Below are 20,341 nucleotides of genomic sequence, written 5' to 3'. Positions count from 1 at the left end.
GGGAGAGAGAGAGGGAGAGGGGAGAGAGAGAGGGAGAGGGAGAGGGAGAGGAACACAGCTCTAAATGGGATGTCTCCATCAAATCCTTCTACTAAGAGCTGAGGGAACCCTGTGGAAGAGGAAGTGGGAAGACTGTAAGATCCAGAGGGAATGGAGGACAACCAGAAGAACACAGCTTTCTAAATCAACTGAGTCATGTGAACTCACAGAGACTGAAGCAGCGAGCACAGAGCCTGCAGGTCTGCACCAGGTCATCTGCGTATATGGTAGAGCTTTCAGTTTAGCATTTTATGACTCTCAAGTGCATGGATGAGTGAATCTCTGATTCTTGTGCCTTCCCTTGGGCTCCTTTCTTTCCGTTGGTTTGCCTCATCCAACCTCAATGTGATGGTTTTTATATTATTGTATCTTATTTTGTTATGTTTTGCTGTTATCTGTTAGAAGCCTGTTCTTTTCTAATGAGAAACAGAAAAGGAAAGGATCCAGATGAGAAGGAAGGTGGGGAGAGATGGAGAGGAGTAGATGGAGGTGAAACTGTAATCAGGGTATATTGTATGAGAAAAGAATCTGTTTTCAATAAAAGGGACTCAAAATCCACTCATGAAGATGGTGCCCCAGTGGCCCGAATGTTTCCTCTTTTGTTTGGGTCAGGCTCTAACTTTATAATCACAGCAATCCTCGCCGTGTAGCTTAGATTGGCTTTGGATGCATGGCAATCCTCCTGCCTCAGTGTTCTGAGTGCTGGGATCAGAGTCATGAGCAGTCACTTCTGGTTTGGCTACTGCTTGCCTGTACCCTCTCTTGATGTTTATAGGCGCCCACTCTTGATATTGTTAAAATGGCCATTCCAACACGACGCCAGTGTTGGAGTAGACAAACTCATGGCGAAACTTAACTGGGGTTGTAATGGAATGTAATTGAGGGCAGGGGTGCATGTCTGCCTGGAATAACCCCCTACCCTGACGCAGGATGCCTGGTTCTGAGAGTCTGTCGTGGATAATAGAGTGGCAGGGCAGAATCCTCCAGAATGGGATCAATGTGCTTGCTCTTTGGATGCGCTCTTTGCTCTTTGCTCGCTGGCCATGGATGCGCTCAGTTTTGGCAGACAAGCCTCTCACACTTATTCTAGAGACTGATGCTAAAATGGGAGGTGTATGAGTTCTTCCATGACAGCATCAAATGACAGCTACCCCATTGTTTATCTTAGAGAATCCGTCACAGAAAATTCACAGAGCATAGAACCTTAGAATGCTTCCTAACTCTTCTACTGACAAAAGTTTTTTTTTTTTCCTTCCGTGTAACCATGAAGGTTTTGTTAAATGTCTCCTATGTGGGAGCCTCTTCCTAGGTTAAGAGGAAGGTCAAAGCAAGTTCTTGACTTCAAATACAGATAACCTCTGCAGAGAGAGAAAGAGTCCATATGTGAGAGCAGGGCAGTGTGGGGAGTGGGAGGGGTGTTCTCCTGTGGGTCAGACTGTCAGAGAGAGCTTCTGAGAGAGATTCAAGAGAAAGCTTGGGGATTTTGAGGTCAGAGCATCCCACAAGTGTGTGTGTATATGTGCACATGCAAGAATACATGTATCTTGTAGATATTAGGCTCTAGCAGGATTAAACAATAGTCATCACTAGGATTTAATTTAAGAATTTAACTTATAGGCATAAAAGCTATTCAGATTTTCAGATTTTTTTTCCTGAATCAGATTCAGGAATTGATCAGGAATTTGTTTATTTCACTTATGTTGTCAAAGTTTCTAATTAATATCTTCTTATTTTTAACGTAATTAGAATTTATCCTGTTTCTTCTTATTAGTTCTTCTGATGTTAGTAACTCTAAAAGATTTTAGTATTTAAAAAATGTGTGTGGTGGTGGGTGTGATGTGTGTGTGGGGTGTGTGTGTGTGGGGGTGTGGGGTGTGTGTGTGTAGGTCAGTCTGCTTGTGGGAGTCAGTTCTCTCTCTCAGCTGGTACCCTTCTCCCTTTCTCTCCTTTTCCATCCCCTCTCCTGATCCCTGCCCCACCCCTCCCTACAACATTTGCTTAAATATATCCAAGACTAGAACTCAAGCCCACATACTCTACTCTCTCTATGGGATTTGATCATTTTTATTTCTTGCAGTCAGTCCAGTATTGATGGTTTCCACTATCTCTTTACCTGCTTTAAAAAAATATAGATTCCAGAACTTCTTTGCAAGCCATTTGGTTTTTGTTTTTTAATTTTACAGCTGAGTTCCTTTCTCTGGGACTCAGAAACCACATAATGAAAGATAAAATAACGTGTTTGTTTTATTCCTTTTCTTGGTGAAAGGTCTTGGCTTGTGGGATAAGTTAGCTTTCCTTGGCAGTTTGAGGTAATTGGGAATCGATGAATGGCTTTAATATCTTTATCATTTTAATCTTTGTATGCAGAACGAAAGATAGCCATAAGTCATGGACTGCAGTCAAGAGAGTCACAGTACATGTTTGTTTGTTTTTCCTGAAAAACAACAACCAAAGGGGTGGAAATGATTGGAAGACTACTGTGGGTAAAAATGAGAGCTTTGGAGACCTCAGGGCTCTGAGGTAAATCTCACCCAAGTGACTTAGTCACTTGACCCTTTTAATCTCCGTTATTAAATGGAGATAATCCTGAGCTCTTGGCTGGCTTGATTTATAGAGTAAATGCACCGTTGTCAGGGAAGTTTCTCAGAAGCTGCAGTTGCTGTTATTTATTCCTTACAAGACTGTGATGGGTACCAGGGTGCTGAGAGAACGCACTAACAGACTTTTAGTCAGACCCTTACCCCTCTCTCAACCCCTCACTCCTTAAAGTGTATCAGCAAGAGAATTGTGTGTAAGTCTCAGAAGGAACTGGCAGGCTAGAGTTTACTTCCTTTGGGCTGGAAGCCATTACGGCTTGGTCTCTGAGTGTGCTCAGTGGTCAGGGGACTGATGCTGTGGTCAGGCCATTTGAGATACTCTCTAGCTCTGAACATCTAAGCTTTCATTTTCTGTGTCTCTGAGATGAAAATGATGATAGTTTTGTTTATTTACAAATTAAGTTAAAATGAGACAAGTCACCACAGTGGCTTTATACTGGTCAAATAGGGCAGGAGCCTGGAGCGAATGGAGGGTGAGCAGACTTTCCAGACCCTTCTTGGAGTTTGCTTTAACTCCATATAGGGTATCTATTAACTTCTATTTTAGTTAGGGTTTGTTGCTGTGAACAGACACCATGACCGAGGCAACTCTTACAAAGGACAACATTTAATTGGGGCTGCCTTAACTTTTCAGAGGTTCAGTCCATTATCATCAAGGTGGGAATCATGGCAGTGTGCAGGCAGGCATAGTGCTACAGAAGGAGCTGAGAGTTCTACATCTTATTCAGAAGGGAACCAGAAGACTGTCTCCCACATGTCTAGGAGGAGAGTCTCAAAGCCTACCTCCACGCTGTGATACTGACCTCCAACAAGACCACACCTACTCTAACAAGGCCACACCTCCTAATAATGCCACTCCCTGGCATTATTCAAGCATATTCAAACCACCACAGCTTCTCTTCCATCTTTTTAACCATATTTTTATTCTCTTTCCTCCCTCTTCTTCCTCCCTCTCTTGTTTTGTAGCCAAGGCTGGCCTTGAGCTTGACTCTTTTCCTTGCTGACTGGTGGGAGAACAGAAGATGTGTGCTACCTTGCCCAACTCGTTATTTCTTAATTTTATTTATTTTGTGTACATGTGTGAGCGTTGTGTGGTACATGCAATGGTCTATGCATGGGTGTGCATGATTGCACACTAATAGCTGTGCAGAGGTCAGGGGAGGACATCTGCTGCCCTATTCTATTACCATCTGCCTTATTCCCTGCAAGCAAAATCTCTCTTGACTCTGGATCTAGGCTGGAGATCTAGGTCCAGTAATTTTCCTGTTTCCCCCTGACCCTGAGCACTGGGGTTACAAGTTTGTGTGACCACATTTAGGTTGTGTGTATGTGTGTGTGTGTGTGTCTGTGTGCATGTTCATTAATGCTGTGTACATCAGACTGTAACAGAGACAACTTCAAAATGTGCTTCAGTCATTCCTACACTGCACAGTTATTATATCAAGCCCAGAATACATTCTACCATCAAATGGGACTCACCCATTATTTTTCTTTGTGATGGGTCGTTAAGGATATCCTCAAAACCAAGGTCTCACACAAAGTCTTGCCCCTCAACACAGTGAGAGGTCTGTACTTGGAAGCAATGGGGTACACTGAACGTGATGTACCACTGTAGGTTCCATTTGTGACTTCAGCGGAGTGAACAGACCCTGGGGATTCCTTGGTGTGGAAAAGTACATTTCAACTTGGTTGAGCTGAACTTTTTCTTTTCTGATAATTCAAGAAAGTGAGTGGGCAGAAGTTCATTTTTTACACAAGATAAACCCTTTCTGGAGAAGATCATGACTCTCCAAAGGCCCAATTCTGAGGGCTTTGTGACTGGAAGGAGACCCATGGCTCCTTGCCTTTATCTGGGTTCCCATTATCTGATCTCCATGGTTAGCTTTTTATGTGTTATATAGATGCTGGTGATTGAAAGCCAAGTCCACAGGCCTCTAGTTCTTTATCCTTTCTCAAGGTTCTTAAGAAGTAGAAGGCTCCTTCATTCTCTGTCTCTCTCTCCTTTTCTCTCTCTGCCATTCTGTCTCTCTGTCTCTGCTTTTCTCTCTTCCCATCTCTGTCACTTTCTGTCTTTCTTTCTTCATCATTTTGTTTCTCCATTGCTCTGTCTCTCTGTGTCACACTGCCTCTCTCTCTTTCCATCCTTTTAACTTTCTCTCCTTCTTAACCTGCCTCCCCTTCCTTGCTCTCTGGAAATTGAACTACAGGGAAACCATTGAAGTTTTTGTAGGTCAGTTCAGTTGATAATGCTATTCAAGACAGTCTATGTCTGGGCGCTGGCCAGACTCACCCACAAGAAGCAAAGAAAGGTTACTGAGCAAGGACATGCAACCATCAGAGGAGGCTGAAGGGCATAGAGTGGAATCCAGAAGGGGCTTGTAGAAATGACATTCAGTATGGTGGGGGACAACTGTTTGGAGAGGTAGTGAAAGTGACAAGAGGTTAAGGTTCATATGTCTAGGTCTGATGATGGAGAAGTAGAGGGGATTGAGTGGGTCAAATAATAAATTCTGCTAGTGACAGTCTCACAGAGGACAGACAGGAAACAGAAAGTTCCCAAAGGGTTTACCACTCAGAGGTCTCAGAAGTACACTGCCTTGGGTAGTTTTTCAGTGTCAGGGAGTATCTTGTTTTTTTGTTTGTTTGTTTGTTTGTTTTGTTTTGTTTTGTTTTTGTTTTTCGAGACAGGGTTTCTCTGTGTAGCCCTGGCTGTCCTGGAACTCACTCTGTAGACCAGGCTAGCCTTGAACTCAGAAATCCTCCTGCCTCTGCCTCCCAAGTGCTGGGATTAAAGGCGTGCGCCACCACCGCCCGGCTGGGAGTATCTTATATATAGGTGTTAATCCTGAAAGCAATACTATTGAGAAGTACTGTTATTAAATCACTTTTATAGTAATCAAAATGAATTAAACCACAAATTGATGATTTTGTCATAATAATTTGAGAACGGTAGACTCCATTTTAAATCAACAGAATAGTAACTTTTCCAAGCTCATTTTAAAGTTATTGTTAGAAAATACTCTTATTTCATTCATTTTACCATAGATAATTTGTTTTTGGAATGAATCTGTAGGATAAGTCAATTGATAACAAGTCCATAAGAAAATTATGTAAGTGTATCTTTGCTAGACAATAGTGGAACTACGTGTACAATTGACAAAGAAGGATAGGAAGTGAATTTAGCCTGAGAAAAATTATTGAGAAGCTACAATCCTATGTACTATAAATGCCAATCTTGATACAAACTAAGTTATTAAATGTTCAAATGAAGATTACATAATAAAGCGATCTCTCTCTCTCTCTCTCTCTCTCTCTCTCTCTCTCTCTTAATAGAATTCACTCCTTCCCTACCATGAGAATATTCACTACTTGTATTAGTTAGGGTTTCTATTAATGTGATAAAACACTATGACCAAAAGCAACTTGGGAAGGAAAGGGTTAGTTTCACTTACATTGTTATACTAGAATCCATCAGCTAAGGATGTCAGTGTGGGAACTCAAAACAGACACCAAGGAGGAACGCTACACGCTTTCTCTTCATGGTTTGCTCAGCCTGCTTTCTTACACTCTCCAGGACCACTTGCCCAGGAATGGCCCCACCCACAGTGACCTGGGACCCACATCAACCATCAATCAAGAAAATGCTCCACAGGCTTGCCTATGGGCCAGTCCTTGGGGAGGCATTTTCTCAAATAAGATTCCTTCTTTCCAGATGATTCTAGCTTGTGTCAAGTTGACATAAAAGCCAGCCAGCGTAAATCTTATCTAGATTCTTAGAAATATGGGCAAACGGAGTTTCCCTGGACCCTTTCAGGAAACCATAAGGTTCAAAGAGCTTTTGCCAAAATGTCTTTGCCAAACCCCAGCTATTGCTACTGATCACATGGTAGCCTTCATAAGTCTCCACTGGAATCAAGGAAGGCCTTATGGCATTTACCAAACTGAAGACTCTATCCAGATGTTTGACTTGCTTTGGTACCAAAGCTCTTACCTCAGTAAATCCTGCTGTGCAAGCCTTGTCCCAAGGCATTGAGCTTCACTACCTCCATAAGCTCTAGGAAATTGGGATGGGGGAGATCCCACTGTCCCTGTAGGCTTCTTTTTAACTGTATCCTTCTAGAAAGGATGCCTAGCATAGCAAAGTGACTTCAGACTTGACTGGAGGCTAGCAGATTATCCACCCAACATTAGCGTTCAGTCCTCTAAATCACCACTTTGTAATTTCCCTCTCAAAAGAGGTCACACAGAACCGTCAACAGACCCACAGGACAGGCGTTGCTCATCTGAACTCATGATTGGTAAGCATCATCTTAACTTTTTCTGCTTTATAGATTCCACCAGCAGTGTTATTTGTGTTCCTGCCCCTATAACCAAGATCAAGAATTTGCCTTTGCTTGACTCAGTCTTCCCAATGCTACTCTAATTCAGTCAGATGTTTCTTTGTTTTCCCCATATGTTCCCCCCATATCGTGCTGCCAAAAGGTAACTCACTGCTCTCTCAAAGGTTCTCCTTGGAGACACGTTCGCACAGCTACACTGTTGGTTTCAGGATGGGCAAAACCTATCTCGGTTGCCTCTCTCTACCAGCTATTCCCACATAGTTGCCCTCTTATGGATAGCATGGCACCTTCTCGCAAGCTCTTCCCATTTCTTTCTTAGCCAACAGTATCAGTCACTGTAGCATCCCACCCTAGGCCAGAGTGGAGTATACAGGTTGACAGTCTGCTCCGATTTCGATATGATTAAAGTCACATTCTTTTTTTAATTCAAAAAAGTTAATGAAGACATAATTACAGTATTTCCCCCTCCTTCTCTCTCCTATCCCTTCCACATCCACCCCTGCCCTCTCCCAAATTTCACAGCCTCCTCTTCTTTAATCATTGTTGTTACACACACACACACACACACACACACACACACACAAATATATAAATACAACTTGCCGAGTCTCTTCAGTGTTGCTTGCTAACCACTTGGGCTGGCCACTTGGTATTAGATAACTATTCAGGGGCACTTCCCTACTGAAGACTAAGTTTTTCACTTTCGGCAGCTGGTCATTTTTTTTTTATTATGGGTGGGGTCCTGTGAGATTTCTCCCATCTGTGTTAGGTGTCTGTTAATTATTATTGCAATCATTCAGGTCTTGCTGAGTGTGTATGGGTGTAGCTTCTGTGTCATAGCTGGAAGGCACTATTTCACAGCAGACTTACTGCTCCTCTGGCTCTTAGAATCTTTCCATCGCTTTTTCTGTAATGTTCCTTGAGAGTTATGTACAGATGTTGTGTTGTGGATATTATCTGTTGGGGCTGGGCAACCCATAGGAGGTTGCTCTCTGCCTTTTGATTGGCTATAGCTTTTGGTAATGGTTTCACCTGCTGTTAAAAGACACTTCATCGACGAGGGGTGAGAGTACACTTCCTCATGAGTATAAGGGTAAGTATGTCCAGTGAAATTAGAAAACATTCTTGAATAACCTCTGAACTGATAACCCAACTCATGAAAAGCTGAGAAAAAACCATAGACTTAGTGGCTTCCCGAGAGCCTCTCATGGTGTATCCAGACTTTCAACCTAGAGCAAAGGCCTTTAATATTTTCCTGTTGTTTGGCTCTAAAAGAATATTAGACTCAGGATGAGAAAGTTACAGCAGGGAACTTGGTGGAAGGTGAGGCTTATTTAGGATAGGCTTCACGCTCAGTGTGCTAGGTGTTTTTTTTTTCCCCTTTGTTTCAGTAAATGGATGTAGTTACAAGGCTGACGGGGGTAAGGCACCCAGAAGTTTTAATTAAGGCTGAGGGCAGGTCAGTGGGAAAGCACTGCTTAGTTAGCATGCATAAAGCACCAAAGAAAATGAAAACTGAAACAACATTTCTGTCACTCTAGCACCGTGACTATGAGTATGCTGACGCCGAGCTAGACTACCTCAGAGCCCAGTCCCTGTGGAACTCTTGGCAAAAAGAGGAAGTAGGTTAAAAAAAACTGCTGAGGACAGAGAAAGGAGACAGGTTCACACGTTTTCCTTTCCCCTCCTCTTTCTTCATCTAAGGGTGGGAGGAAATAGTGTTAATTTAAAAAAAAAGTCTCTTGATTCTATTTCTTTAGTGTAATAGAGATGGAATCCTTAAACAAAACCAAAAACAACTGAAATTAACCTCATAACAGCATAGCTGAGGGAAAATCTGAGAAAATTACCTGTTCTATGCCTTGTTTGAATCTGGGGGAAAATACGATCATGAACGGGTGGAGGAATGAATGTCCTGTACAAGAATAGAGCTAACTGGGAAGAAAGGTCACAAGCTCGGAGATTTGTCACCTAAGGAAAAAGGAGTCATCTTCGGTGTCGTGTCGTCTGGGGCTTTGGGTTCCCTTTCCAGGCTGTGTTCAGCTAACTGTTAGTTCTCATGAAAGGACGCCAAGGGAAGGGGCAATCTTGATTTCTGATGACAGCTTTGTCAGATCAACTCTTCCAGCAGTTGTGTGTGCGTGTGTTTCTCTTTCTGTTCATATACATGTATGTCTGTGTGTATCTCTGTGTGTGTGTCTATGTCTCTCTGTATGTGTTTCTCTGTCTCTCTGTCTGTCTCTGTCTGTCTCTGTCTCTCTGTCTGTCTCTGTCTCTCTGTCTCTCTTTGTCTGTCTCTCTGTCTCTGTCTCTCTCTCTGTCTCTCTCTCTCTCTCTCTCTCTCTCTCTTTCTCTGTGTGTGTGTGTGTGTGTGTCTGTGTGTGTGTGTTGGTAGCAAATTTCTGTTGGGAAAAGACCATGATAAATATCCAATACTGGGCTGGGGAAGATAAAGACAGGGATGTGGTTTCTAAGGACTAAAGGTCCTGCCATTTCCGTAAAAGCCGCCTGCCCTCAGCACACAGTTTTAGACACTGCACTTTCTGAGGGATGTTGCCTTTCTAGATTCAGAAATGTCGATGATAAACTGTTACTGAAAATTGTCTATTCTTCTTAGTAAGTAAGGTATGTGTGTATGTACATGTGTGCTTGTGTGTATCTGTGTTTGTGCATGTGTGTGTATGTATGAGTGTGTGTTTTCACAGTTGTCCACTGGGCAGTGGAGGAAGGACATGGTATCAGAAAATGCAGTTTTGTTTTGTTTTGTTTTGTTTTTTTAACAAAAAGTATTCTTAGATACTCATGGTGCTATCTCAATCCAAATCACCTAGACTTTGGAGAGATTCCCATGCCAGACAGCTTCTTCCTACTGCTTTTGGTGTGAAAATTTTCTTTTTTTTTTTTCCACAGTCAAGTCAAAATGGTATTTATTTATTTGAAATTTTTCTTTTTTTCTCTCTTTTATTTTTATTTGAGAAAAATTTTCTATTAATGATATTGGTTTGTCATCAGGCAGGCACAGACATTAGCCCATTCTAACTGGAGCACTTTGGGGATCATGCTCACTTACATCTCAATGACATCTAGAAAGCATAGGTTACGTGATAAAAGGACTCACTAGTTATTTTTGATATTAAAATTTTAAAAATCAAACTAATTCACATTATCAGAGTCCTGTTATACAATTGTGGATGTCCCTGAAAATGAATCTGAATTATAGAAATGGCTTCCTTTTCACTGGATAGGACAATGACTCTCTCAATATATTTCCCTCACTCTTTTCTTCTTTTAATAATAATTTTAACCAACTCTACAGGAAATGTTTGTAGGGCTGGAGCTGTCCAATATTATCATAACTATGTTTTGGAGATAGCTTCATATCTGAGCCATGGCAGAGGACTAGACCTGATTCCTGCCACAGAAGGTGAAACTTCTAGACCCTTCCTTGTTTTCTCTTAGAGCTAAAAACTGGATATATGACTTAGGCTCAGCAGTCAGAAATACCTCCCCCATTCTTTGAATTTTGAGCTGGCAACTCAAGCGGGCAGGACCAGAAGAGAACCCTTTCTGGCAGGCAAGAGAGATAAAGACAGAAATCCTCCATACCCATGTTCAGGAGTGGCTGTACTAGCTGGTGGTGTCCACTGGTGGTAGTGTTGAGGGTGGCAGCTGTAGCTTTGTGTGTTGGTGGCTGAAGTGGGTGGCAGAATTATCATATATGGTGTGGGTTTGAACTAGTTACTCAGTGAAGAGCAGATGAACAGCAGGATGACAACATTTGATAGAGCCCCATCACTGGCTAAGAACTGACAAGGTTCTTTTCAGAGAGATACTGTGGGTCCTTGCCTTAGGAAAATAGACACCAGTAAAACTGAGCTAATATACAGAACTTTGAAATTTGATAAGTGGAATTTAGCCTTCAATAGAATTTTATGGAAATGATGGCCTGCATTTGGGTCTGAGGTTTCTGTATGTACATTCAGATATTGTCAGAAGGCCAATTACAGAGGCCAATTACCTCTCTGATGGAGAATGCTTCTGAGCTGAGAGAAATCTCTCCTCTTCTTATTAGATGAAAATCTCTTCTCTAGATTCTTACTGGAACCAAATAAGTTTCTGAAGACACACTTTCTTGGCTTGCTGGATAAGAGTTGTATGGAATTGGGGATGTTTCCTTGCCTTGCCTTTGTTTGTGAGCTCAAGAATACTTAGAATAGTGGTACTCCCTCACTGAGCACTGGGGTGACTTGAAAAGAAACAAATAAGTAAATAAGTAAGTAAGTAAATACATAAAGTTCAAGTCCTACCTAGAAAAAAAATCCAATATCTCTGTGGTTAGGATCTAGAAACCGGTATTATTTTAAAGTGTCTCATGGGATTTTAATGTGATTTTGAGCAGTAGTTGGTGATCTGAACCCAGGGCCTGGCACACATTGGGCAAGCACAGAACCACTCTGCTATACCTTCGCCCTTCTCTTACATTTTATTTGATACAAGGTCTCACTAAATCACCCAGATTGGCCTTGAACTTACTTTGTAGCCCAGATTGGCCTGAGTCTGTGATTCTTCTGTCTTAGCCACACCCTATCTCTCCTGTCCCCCACCAAGTATCTAGAACCACAGATACCTCCAATACTTAAAGTCCATTACTTAAAGGAGTTTGACAAAGTATTATTTGACACTATGTTAGCATACGTAAACTATAATACAAAATGACAGCTTTATATTACTGCATAAAGAACTAAAGACCATAGTATTACATACTAAGAAAATATGTGCAAGTTGAAGTATGTTTCAGTTTTGGCAATAAACAAATGTCTTAGTTGCTTTCCTATTGCCATGACAAAAACACCACAACCAAGGCAACACAGAAAAGAAAGAGTTTAATTTGAAGCTCACTATTCCAAAGAGTTAGAGTCCACAACCGTTATGGCGGGGTACATGGTGACAGGCAGGCAGACAACAAGACAAACAAGAAGCAGAGAGCTAACTAGGAATGATGTGGGCTTACTCACCTTCAATGACACATGTGCTCCAAAAGACCACACCTCCTAATCCTTCCCAGAAGAGTCCCACCAACTGAGGACCCAGCATTCAACTATATGAGCCTACGAGGACCATTCTCATTCAAACCACCACAGCAAATTAAAATTATAAATGTTCATGAACCACCAGCTTCAGAAGACAACAACACCATAGAATATTTCAAACAAGAGTTAGCTCATATGGTATATACGTACCTTGTATGAATTATATATGATATGAGCTATGTCCAAACAAAAATATAGATAATATCCTATGTAGAATAATTATAGAGAATGGTATTTGGTTGAACAGCCTGGGAATAACTATGCTTAGTCTACTTTCTCTGAACCAGCCTTTAAGGAAGGTTAAGATCTCAAGAGCCCTTATGTATAAGACATGGATTAGAATATGATACAGAACACGAGACCTGGTATAAAGAAGAGGACATACCTCACCAAAGTCCAAGACGGGGTGAACGTACGAATATTGGAAGAAGAGAACACTGAGAGGTGGAGCCTGCGAGACGGGAAAGTGCAGTCGGCAGGTTTTGCTATCCTAGACAGTGATCTGATCAGTAAACAAACAGAAGATTTAAAGTTTATCATAGAATCTTCATGTTACGGCTAGAAGAGACTTTGGAAATCGGGGCGGGCGGGGGGCGGGGGGACACCCTGAGATCTCCATATCAACCGAGCGCAATCCTTTTACACATTTCCAGCTGGGGAGGCGCTAGCTTTGAAGCCTGTAAGATGGAAATTCAGACACAGGCTTTGCTGCTTTGCTGCTTTGCTTTCTGACTCTGACCAACGAGCATTGAGTTCCCGTCTCCCTCTGTTTAAGACACACAGAAAGCAAACCTGCCTTCCCATGGGTTCAAGTCAATGAAAGTGAAGCTGTGCCCGAGTGTACTGGGCAGGTAGCCACTCTGTGGCTGTTGATCATCGTCTTAAAATGCTTTATCTGAGCATTTTAAACAATCCTTACAGGCTTTGTGCAGATATATTATGGCTTCCAGTTTTGTATATTTATGAGATCTCTGTGTGTCTCTGCATCTATCAGTGTTTCTTGTGCTTTTCCTACCTCTCCCTCTCTCTCCCTCTCTCTCTCCCTCTCTCTCTCTCTCTCTCTCTCTCTCTCTCTCTCTCTTTCTGTTTGTTTTGTCCTGTTCTGGTCTATTTGTTTTATCTTATTTTGATTTTTTATTGTGCTTTAGGTAAATGCTAGAGAGAATGAGAGAGACAGAGAGAGAGAGAGAGAGAGAGAGAGAGAGAGAGAGAGAGAGAAAGGGTGTGGATTTGGATGGGAGGGGGTAGGAAGGAATTGGGGGAGAGTTGGGAGAAGGGAACCATAATCAAAATATATTGTGTGAAAAAAATCTATTTTCAGTAAAAGAAAAAATTATGTACTATCCCTTTAATAGCACATTAATGTTCAGAAATTAGGATCTCTCCTTCTCTCCCTCTCCCTCTCCTTCTCCCTCTCCCTCCCCCTCTCCCTCTCCCTCTCCCCCTTCCCCCTCCCCCTCCCCCTCTCCCTCTCCTCCTTCCCCTCCCCCTCCCCTCTCTCCCCCTCCCCCTCCCTCTCCCTCTGCCCTCTCTCTAAGGACTCATGCAGCTTAGGCTGGCCTCAGACTTGCTACATAGTTGAGGATGCCTTTGACTTAGAAGTTTGGTCAGATTTAGTCTACCACCTTTTACAACCACTCAAATACAAATGGCCTCTAGTAGGCCAATCTGAACACACCCAGAAATTCTAGGCAACTATGCTGTTTCTATGAAGGCAACAGTTTCATTCTGTCTCCTAGAAACTAATAGAAAGTATCCATGATGTGGTGTTAGCAAGGCAGACACCCCACTGAGTACAGTAGGCATTTGATTTAATCCGATGGTAGAATTACTCAGAAAAGATCTGTGCAGCACGGTGCAGTCCATGGCGGCCATGGAGCACATCAGAGGCCCTGGGATCATAGAGCTGAGCCCTTGGTTTATTGTGGATGTACGATAAAAGATGTTTTTCTCCTTCGAGGTAATATTCCTGTCATTTTATTGGGCAGTAGTGGCCGTGCCTTTGATGCCAGCACTCCGGAGGCAGAGGCAAAGACAGGCGGGCAGATCTCTGTGAGTTTGAGGCCAGCCTGGCCTACAGATGGCAGAATAGCCAAGACCACACAGACAAACCAGGTCTCAAAAAGACAAAACCAAACGGAACAGAATTCTTACCATTTCCTGAGATGATCAGTGGGACGTTGACAAGGTTGTGCTGGAGCCCTGAGCTCGCTGGTGGGAATTCTTGGGGGGACTGAAGCCTCACAGACTCTGTTGTCCTGGCATTGCCTGCTTACCTAAGCACTCTGAGCCTCGGGGTTGTCTTAGTCATTCTGGACCAATGTAAGAGGACACTGGATTAAATGCCTTTCTTCCTTTTTTTCCCTCCTATGACTCGTACAAGAAAGATTACATGTGTTGTACAAATCAACAGCCACATGACTTGTGGTTTTTACAAACCTAGCTGCTAGCTTTTTCCATCCAACGCATAAGGTTCACCCTGCTCCTGGGACTACACCCCAGGGACAGAGATGTAGATTTGCTGATGTGCAGGCATGGAACATGGAACCCTTCACGGGTTGGGGGGTGGGGGGTGGGGATTGGGGGGTGGGGGGGGAGAGGGGTAAGACCCCTAATGGGCAGACAGGAAACAGACATGCTCAGTTGTCCTCTCAACTAGCAACTGGGAGGACTGATGTCACTTTATAGTCCCTATTTCACAACAAGGCTCTAAGCTTAGGTGTCATCCTTTCAGAACTGACCCATTGGAATTTTAAGAGAATTAAAAGCATAATGAGAAGAATATATCCCATTATATGCCCAGGAGGTGGTAAAAAAGCCCAAGTAAACGTAAGAAGGGAATCATTGTGGACGGCTGAGTACCATGGTTCACAGACAAATGGTCCCAGACACTCCCCAGGTGACAATGTCTTTTGGGGTCAAAAGAAGATGTTATAAGACATAGGGTGAACATTTAGTTGGCTTTCCTCATGTGATACAGTGCAGACTTTCAATGTTTTTCCAACTCTGGTGCTCTGGAGAAAGGGTGAAAGCAAGTGAAGGAGGAGACTCTTACCACAGCGGATGCAACGCTGGTCTAATCAGAGGAGGGGAGAGACCGTATCATTTAGGGTAAACAAAAAGGGGAGAGCAATTTAATTGGCTCCTGATGTTCCGTCTAACACAGGCCAGAAGTCTTAAAACCTAGAGGCTTATTTTTATTTGTGAGTATATTTACTTTTATTTATTTTTTTAAATGAGTTTTCCATCTGTGTTGATGGAATTCCAGTCAAGGAACTTCCATCCTGGCTCCTTTGATCTTATGCTCACCTTTCAAAAGCATGAAAAGGTCTTCTCTTTCCCTTATGTAAAAGTATTTCCAGCCAGTGTTTAATATTAAAGAGATGGTTATCGGACCTGGGACAGGCATATTGAAGCTATTCTGCAGTTGGCCCTTTCTCTCCTTGGCTCTCCGTTTGCTCACAGCCACAACTCCCCCTCCTCCACCCTACCGTTCTTAACATGGCTGGTTTGGTACAGATGAGGGGGTGTGGGTAGCTATCCCGAAAGCTGTTCTAAAAGCCACGGAGAATAAGAAGGAAATGGGGGTTTCTTCTGCGAAGCCTCTAGGTGGGCTGTGGAGGTTCCAGGGCTGCCGGCTTTAGCAGGCTGTGCTTGCTGGACCTTGATGAGAAGGCCAGGCTTCCAGGCAGTCCCTGGAGGATGATTCTTAGTGGGGAACCCCTTACTCCCCTCCCTCAACCAGATCTAAGAAAGCCATCTGTCTATAAATTATTTAAGTTCAGCAGATCAAACAGGTCTCAGTGAACACATGTAAAAAAAACAGGAATTTGTTTTGCAAAAACCAACCAGTGATGTGTGTGTGTGCCTTTTCAACTGAAAGGATCGTGAAGCCTAGGGATCAGAGAAGATTCTAGAACAAACAAGCTTTTTTTATTCCAATTTGCTTTCCACAATGATTTTGCTTTTTGTTTTTAAATAAGCTTCGATGCTTCTCAGTTGGCTTACGTGTCATATGAGCTTTCTTACTCAATGGAAGCATGTTTATGGAATTTGTACTTTTCCAGTTTTTTAAACAAAAGATTCATAAAGAGAAATGCTTCAACTTTAAGGAAACTTGACTTCTCCCTGTCTTTTTGTTATTATTTTATAATTATTATTTTAGTCAGCGTTTCATATAGCCCAGGCTGGCCTTGAACTTGCTATATAGCCAAGGCTTATTTTGAACTCCTGCTCCTCCTGCTTCTACTTCCCAGGGCTAGGATCACAGGCAATGCCCCTCCCCCACCCCAGGATTTTTGATCAACCTTTATTTAGAAAGTGAGACACAGTAAGATGAACATTTTATAGCACACAGATTCTATTAACGTTCAAAAAACTTTACTAGGATTTCTTCAGATTATAGACTCTGGAGATACAGTTTGGGTGTTCTTTCATTTACATATAGCTACATACAAATTACATCTAATTCAATTAACATGCAACTCTTTAATTACCACAGATTGCAATAAAAATCAATAAACTTCTAAATTTTTTTTGAACTTTCTTTTCTGAATAAAATGGTCTTTGCCTGTCTCCCCACGTCTGAAGCTCCAGATTTGGAAGAAATGTCTTCATCTATTCACACAACTCAAATATCACACCGAATAATTAAGGCATTTTTATGGAAGGCCTATGTGGAGAAGGTTTTTTGAAAGACACCAATTTAGTAAAATTTGGTGATGGAGAAAGTAGACACCACACTGTCGGCTTTAGGACTGCATTTATTATACACTTCAGACAGCAGAGGCTAACAGCTGGAGCAGCAGGTCAGCTGTTCGAATGTTTCTCTCTGAATCAAAGATGGGGGGGCAGTGCACTTTACAGATTCCAGCTGTGCTTACTTTGGGGTTTCCTGGCTCTCCTCTCTTCTGTGCTCTGTAGCCTACGTGTCCAAACCTCATGGGACACTCTGTCCAGCACGAGTCAGTCTCCTTCCTTTCTGTTCTAGAAATAAAGAATGTCAGATATGTGTAATGTTCCTCATGGTCTGAGATGCCAGAGGAGGGGGGAGGAGGAAAAAGGAACAGAGAAAGGAGGGAAAGAGAGAGGAAGGGAGGAGGGAGAAGGAGAGGGAGGGAGGAAGACAAGGAAAGAGGGAGGGAGAGGAAGAACAATGAGACAAGGAAAGGGAAAAGAGGGAGGAGGAAGGGGAGGAGGGGGAGAAAGAGGAAGAGGAAGAGAGGAGGAAGAGACACAAGGATAATGAAAAGACTAGAACCTTCAGAGTGAGCTCAGTGTGGCCCATTAAGTCAGAAGGAAGAAAGGAAGGAAAGAAAGAAGGAAGGAAGGAAGGAAGGAAGGAAGGAAGGAAGGACAGAAAATAAAAATGGTAGCATCCAAGGATGAAGAATTGGCAGAAAGAAAGAGCCTTACCTATTGTTACTTCCTTCCTAGATCAATGGTTCTCAAAAGTAAATGTGTACCAGAGTCTCCTAGAAGGCTTGTCAAATGCTGACTCTCGGACCTGCCACAGTTGCTCACTTCTTGAGGCTACTGTGAGGTCTGCCTTTTAACAAGACTTTCATTGACATGCTGGAGTTGAAAAGCAGCTGTCCCAGGTTTGGGGGCTGGGAGAGGCTGTCTGCAGATGGCCTACATAGCATAGGAGCTGTGTTTTAGAGGGAATGGGGGCAGGGAGGCAGATGTGTAAAGGAAATTGCCCAAAGAGCAAAGCCAAGTGTCAGTACAAAGTAGGAGAAAAGGAGGTGAGGATTGACAGAGGTCTGCTAAGGGCTTCCACATGCAGTGTGCCTGGGCAAGTCACATAGCAGACAGAGGCAAGAGCGGGACAAAAAGAGACCTCCGAGTTGCCACTAAGGCATTGATCAAAGTAGCCAAAGGTGGTATCTAAGTGCCCAAGTCTCTTTGTCAGTCTTGTTTCCCAGTATGTGAACGGGAGATGCAGGTCAGTAACAGAATGTATGTGCAATGCCCCGGCCTCAACCCGCATGTAGCATGGTTAACTGAATGAATGAATACAACTTACTGCGTGGTAATAGAGAGATGAATGCTGGAGCGATAGAGTGAGGGGGATCCTGGGAGGTATTGGGGTACCTAATTCCATCCTTATCTTTTCATTGTTAGATGCTGATAACAAGGCTACCTTCCTTACAGCAAGTCTCCATGAAGCAGACTCACACAATGTCTCCCTAAAATATCTACAAAACCACAGCAGAACAAAATAAAAGGTGAGTCTTAAGAGACACCGACAACAAATGACTGTGAGACTCTCGAAAGAACAAGGGGTTCTCTTGAGAGCCTTCCATCTCCCTAGCCACTCCCCTTTGTCCATGCTAAGTCATAGCTCTGCTGCTTTGCTGGGGTATCGCTTTGAGCATGTCTAGCCCTGGCTTTTCCTAGGTCTCGGAAAGCAGCACAGAAGCTCCAGGGTCCTGTTTCCATGACGACTTTTCTAGATGTTTTCATTGCCTTTTGTACTGAAACTAGGAATGTGAGAATTTTGTGCTAGATGCTCAGAATTTTTGCAAATGCTAAGACAGTGTTTAATACTCATGGCACTCTAATAAAATTGTAACTCGGGTTATTAATGAGGAAGTCAGCTACTAGCATGGGACCCTAGAAAGAATGCCTGATGCAGCACAAGCTCAATAGCCAAAGAGAAATGGGCTATGGTTTCAACCCAGGTTACCTAACACACTGGATACGATCCCATTAAGGGATCCTGTCATGGTACTGCTATGGTTATACTTTGTCTGAGACATGAAATAATGCATGTATCTGTTTGGTTTCCTGCAGGATCCACTTTGCCACCTACCAGTTTTGTATTAATTTTTTTTTAGTAGCAATATTTCAAATCTATGAAAATTCATCATTACCATCCATTTTCTACTTGCTAATACATTCTAATGGAAGTGTGTGTTGCAACTTCTAATTATCTTTTAAATCTCATGGGAAGCCCTAGTTGGAATGTTTTCCAAGAGCTACTTAGTTTTCTCCATTACATTCTCCTGCTAAGGCCATTTTCTCTTATTTTTCAATTTAATGTGCCTCTTCCTGATGACTGAGAGTCTTCTAGTGAGTTTTCCATGACTATACACGCATAAAGGAAGGATTAGATTGACTAGCATCGGTAGCTGGCTCAGTCTTCCTTAGGAATCTTGTTGGGTTACCTTAAGTACCCTTTGGTAGGCTTCTTATCTGCCTTATGCTCTCCTCATGCTGACATTTGATTGCTGCTATGACAGTATTATGAGGTGGGACCCTTAAGAAGGGACTAGGTCATAAGGGCTCCACCCTCACTAATAGATTTGTGCAATTTTAGCCAAATGGGTTTGGCCATGATGTCAGTGGGCTCCTGATAAAAGGCTCAGCTCCAATCTTTCCATCCCTGTGTGTCACTTCCTTGCCATGTTATGAGGCAACCAAAGCCAGTGCTGTGCTCTTGGACTTCCAGCCTTTTAAACTGTGAGCCAAGCAAATGTCCATTACTCGGAGGTTGTCCATACTGTAGAATTCTGTTACAGAGACAGAAAATCTACTTAGATGTACCTCTTCCCTGTCTTTTTGGGGAGCAGGTGGATGTAAGCATCCTCTGGATAGAGCACCACCCCCTGGACTGGACTAGGAACCTTGCTTCTTTGGATGATGTTTATGAATTCATAATGTGAAACCAGCCTAGACATATGCCAACAGATTAAGAAATGTGTATGTACACAAGGAAATCCTACAGCTGGAAAGAGGGAGGAAAATGGATGGAGCTGTCAACCATTAGGTTAAGTGAAGTAAGACAGACTCCCAGGTGAGTCTAGAGAGATGAAGAGAAGACGCAAGCAGAAGGAGGACTGAGTTGGGTAGCAGAGTTCTCTAAGGAGGAGGGGGTCAAAGAGGGTGGGGAGGAAGGGAATAGAAAATACTATGTTATTTTCCTGTGAAGGATCTGTATTTAGGCATGCATATGAGCAAGGCACAAAAATACATATATATAAAAATCCCATAGTGAAAGTTATAAACAATAATAACAAAAAATAGACTGCTGCCAGATGGCTCAGCAGTTAAAGGTATCTGCCACCACCCTGAACTACCTGAGCTCAATGCTATGCATCCACACAATGCAAGGAAGGAGAGCACCAGTTCCTGAAAGTTGTTCTCTGTTCCACACACACAGACACAGACGTAGACATATACACAGACAGACAGACAGACAGACAGACACATATACACGGAGGCACACATACACACACAGTCACATACTCACAGACACACAGAGACTCAT

The 20,341-nt window shown here is 42.7% G+C and overlaps 1 protein-coding gene across 2 annotated transcripts in view; it reads left to right on the top strand.

Moving 5' to 3' along the window:
* Lpar1 (lysophosphatidic acid receptor 1) overlaps positions 1 to 20,341 on the top strand; it is a 161,986-nt gene that overhangs the window by 10,866 nt on the left and 130,779 nt on the right. Inside the window, exon 2 of one of the 2 annotated variants that reach the window (XM_028779922.1) lies at positions 18,193 to 18,296. The exons of the other annotated variant lie outside the window; for it this stretch is intronic. The gene's annotated coding sequence lies outside the window, so the exon portion shown is untranslated. The remainder of the gene's footprint in view (positions 1 to 18,192; positions 18,297 to 20,341) is intronic. 2 annotated transcript variants of the gene reach the window in all.

The sequence above is a fragment of the Grammomys surdaster genome, unplaced genomic scaffold, assembly GCF_004785775.1.
Source record: "Grammomys surdaster isolate TR1022 unplaced genomic scaffold, NIH_TR_1.0 363, whole genome shotgun sequence".
NCBI lineage: Eukaryota > Metazoa > Chordata > Mammalia > Rodentia > Muridae > Grammomys > Grammomys surdaster.
The sequence above is the reverse complement of the archived record's forward strand: the minus strand, read 5'-3'. Positions and strand labels throughout refer to the sequence as shown.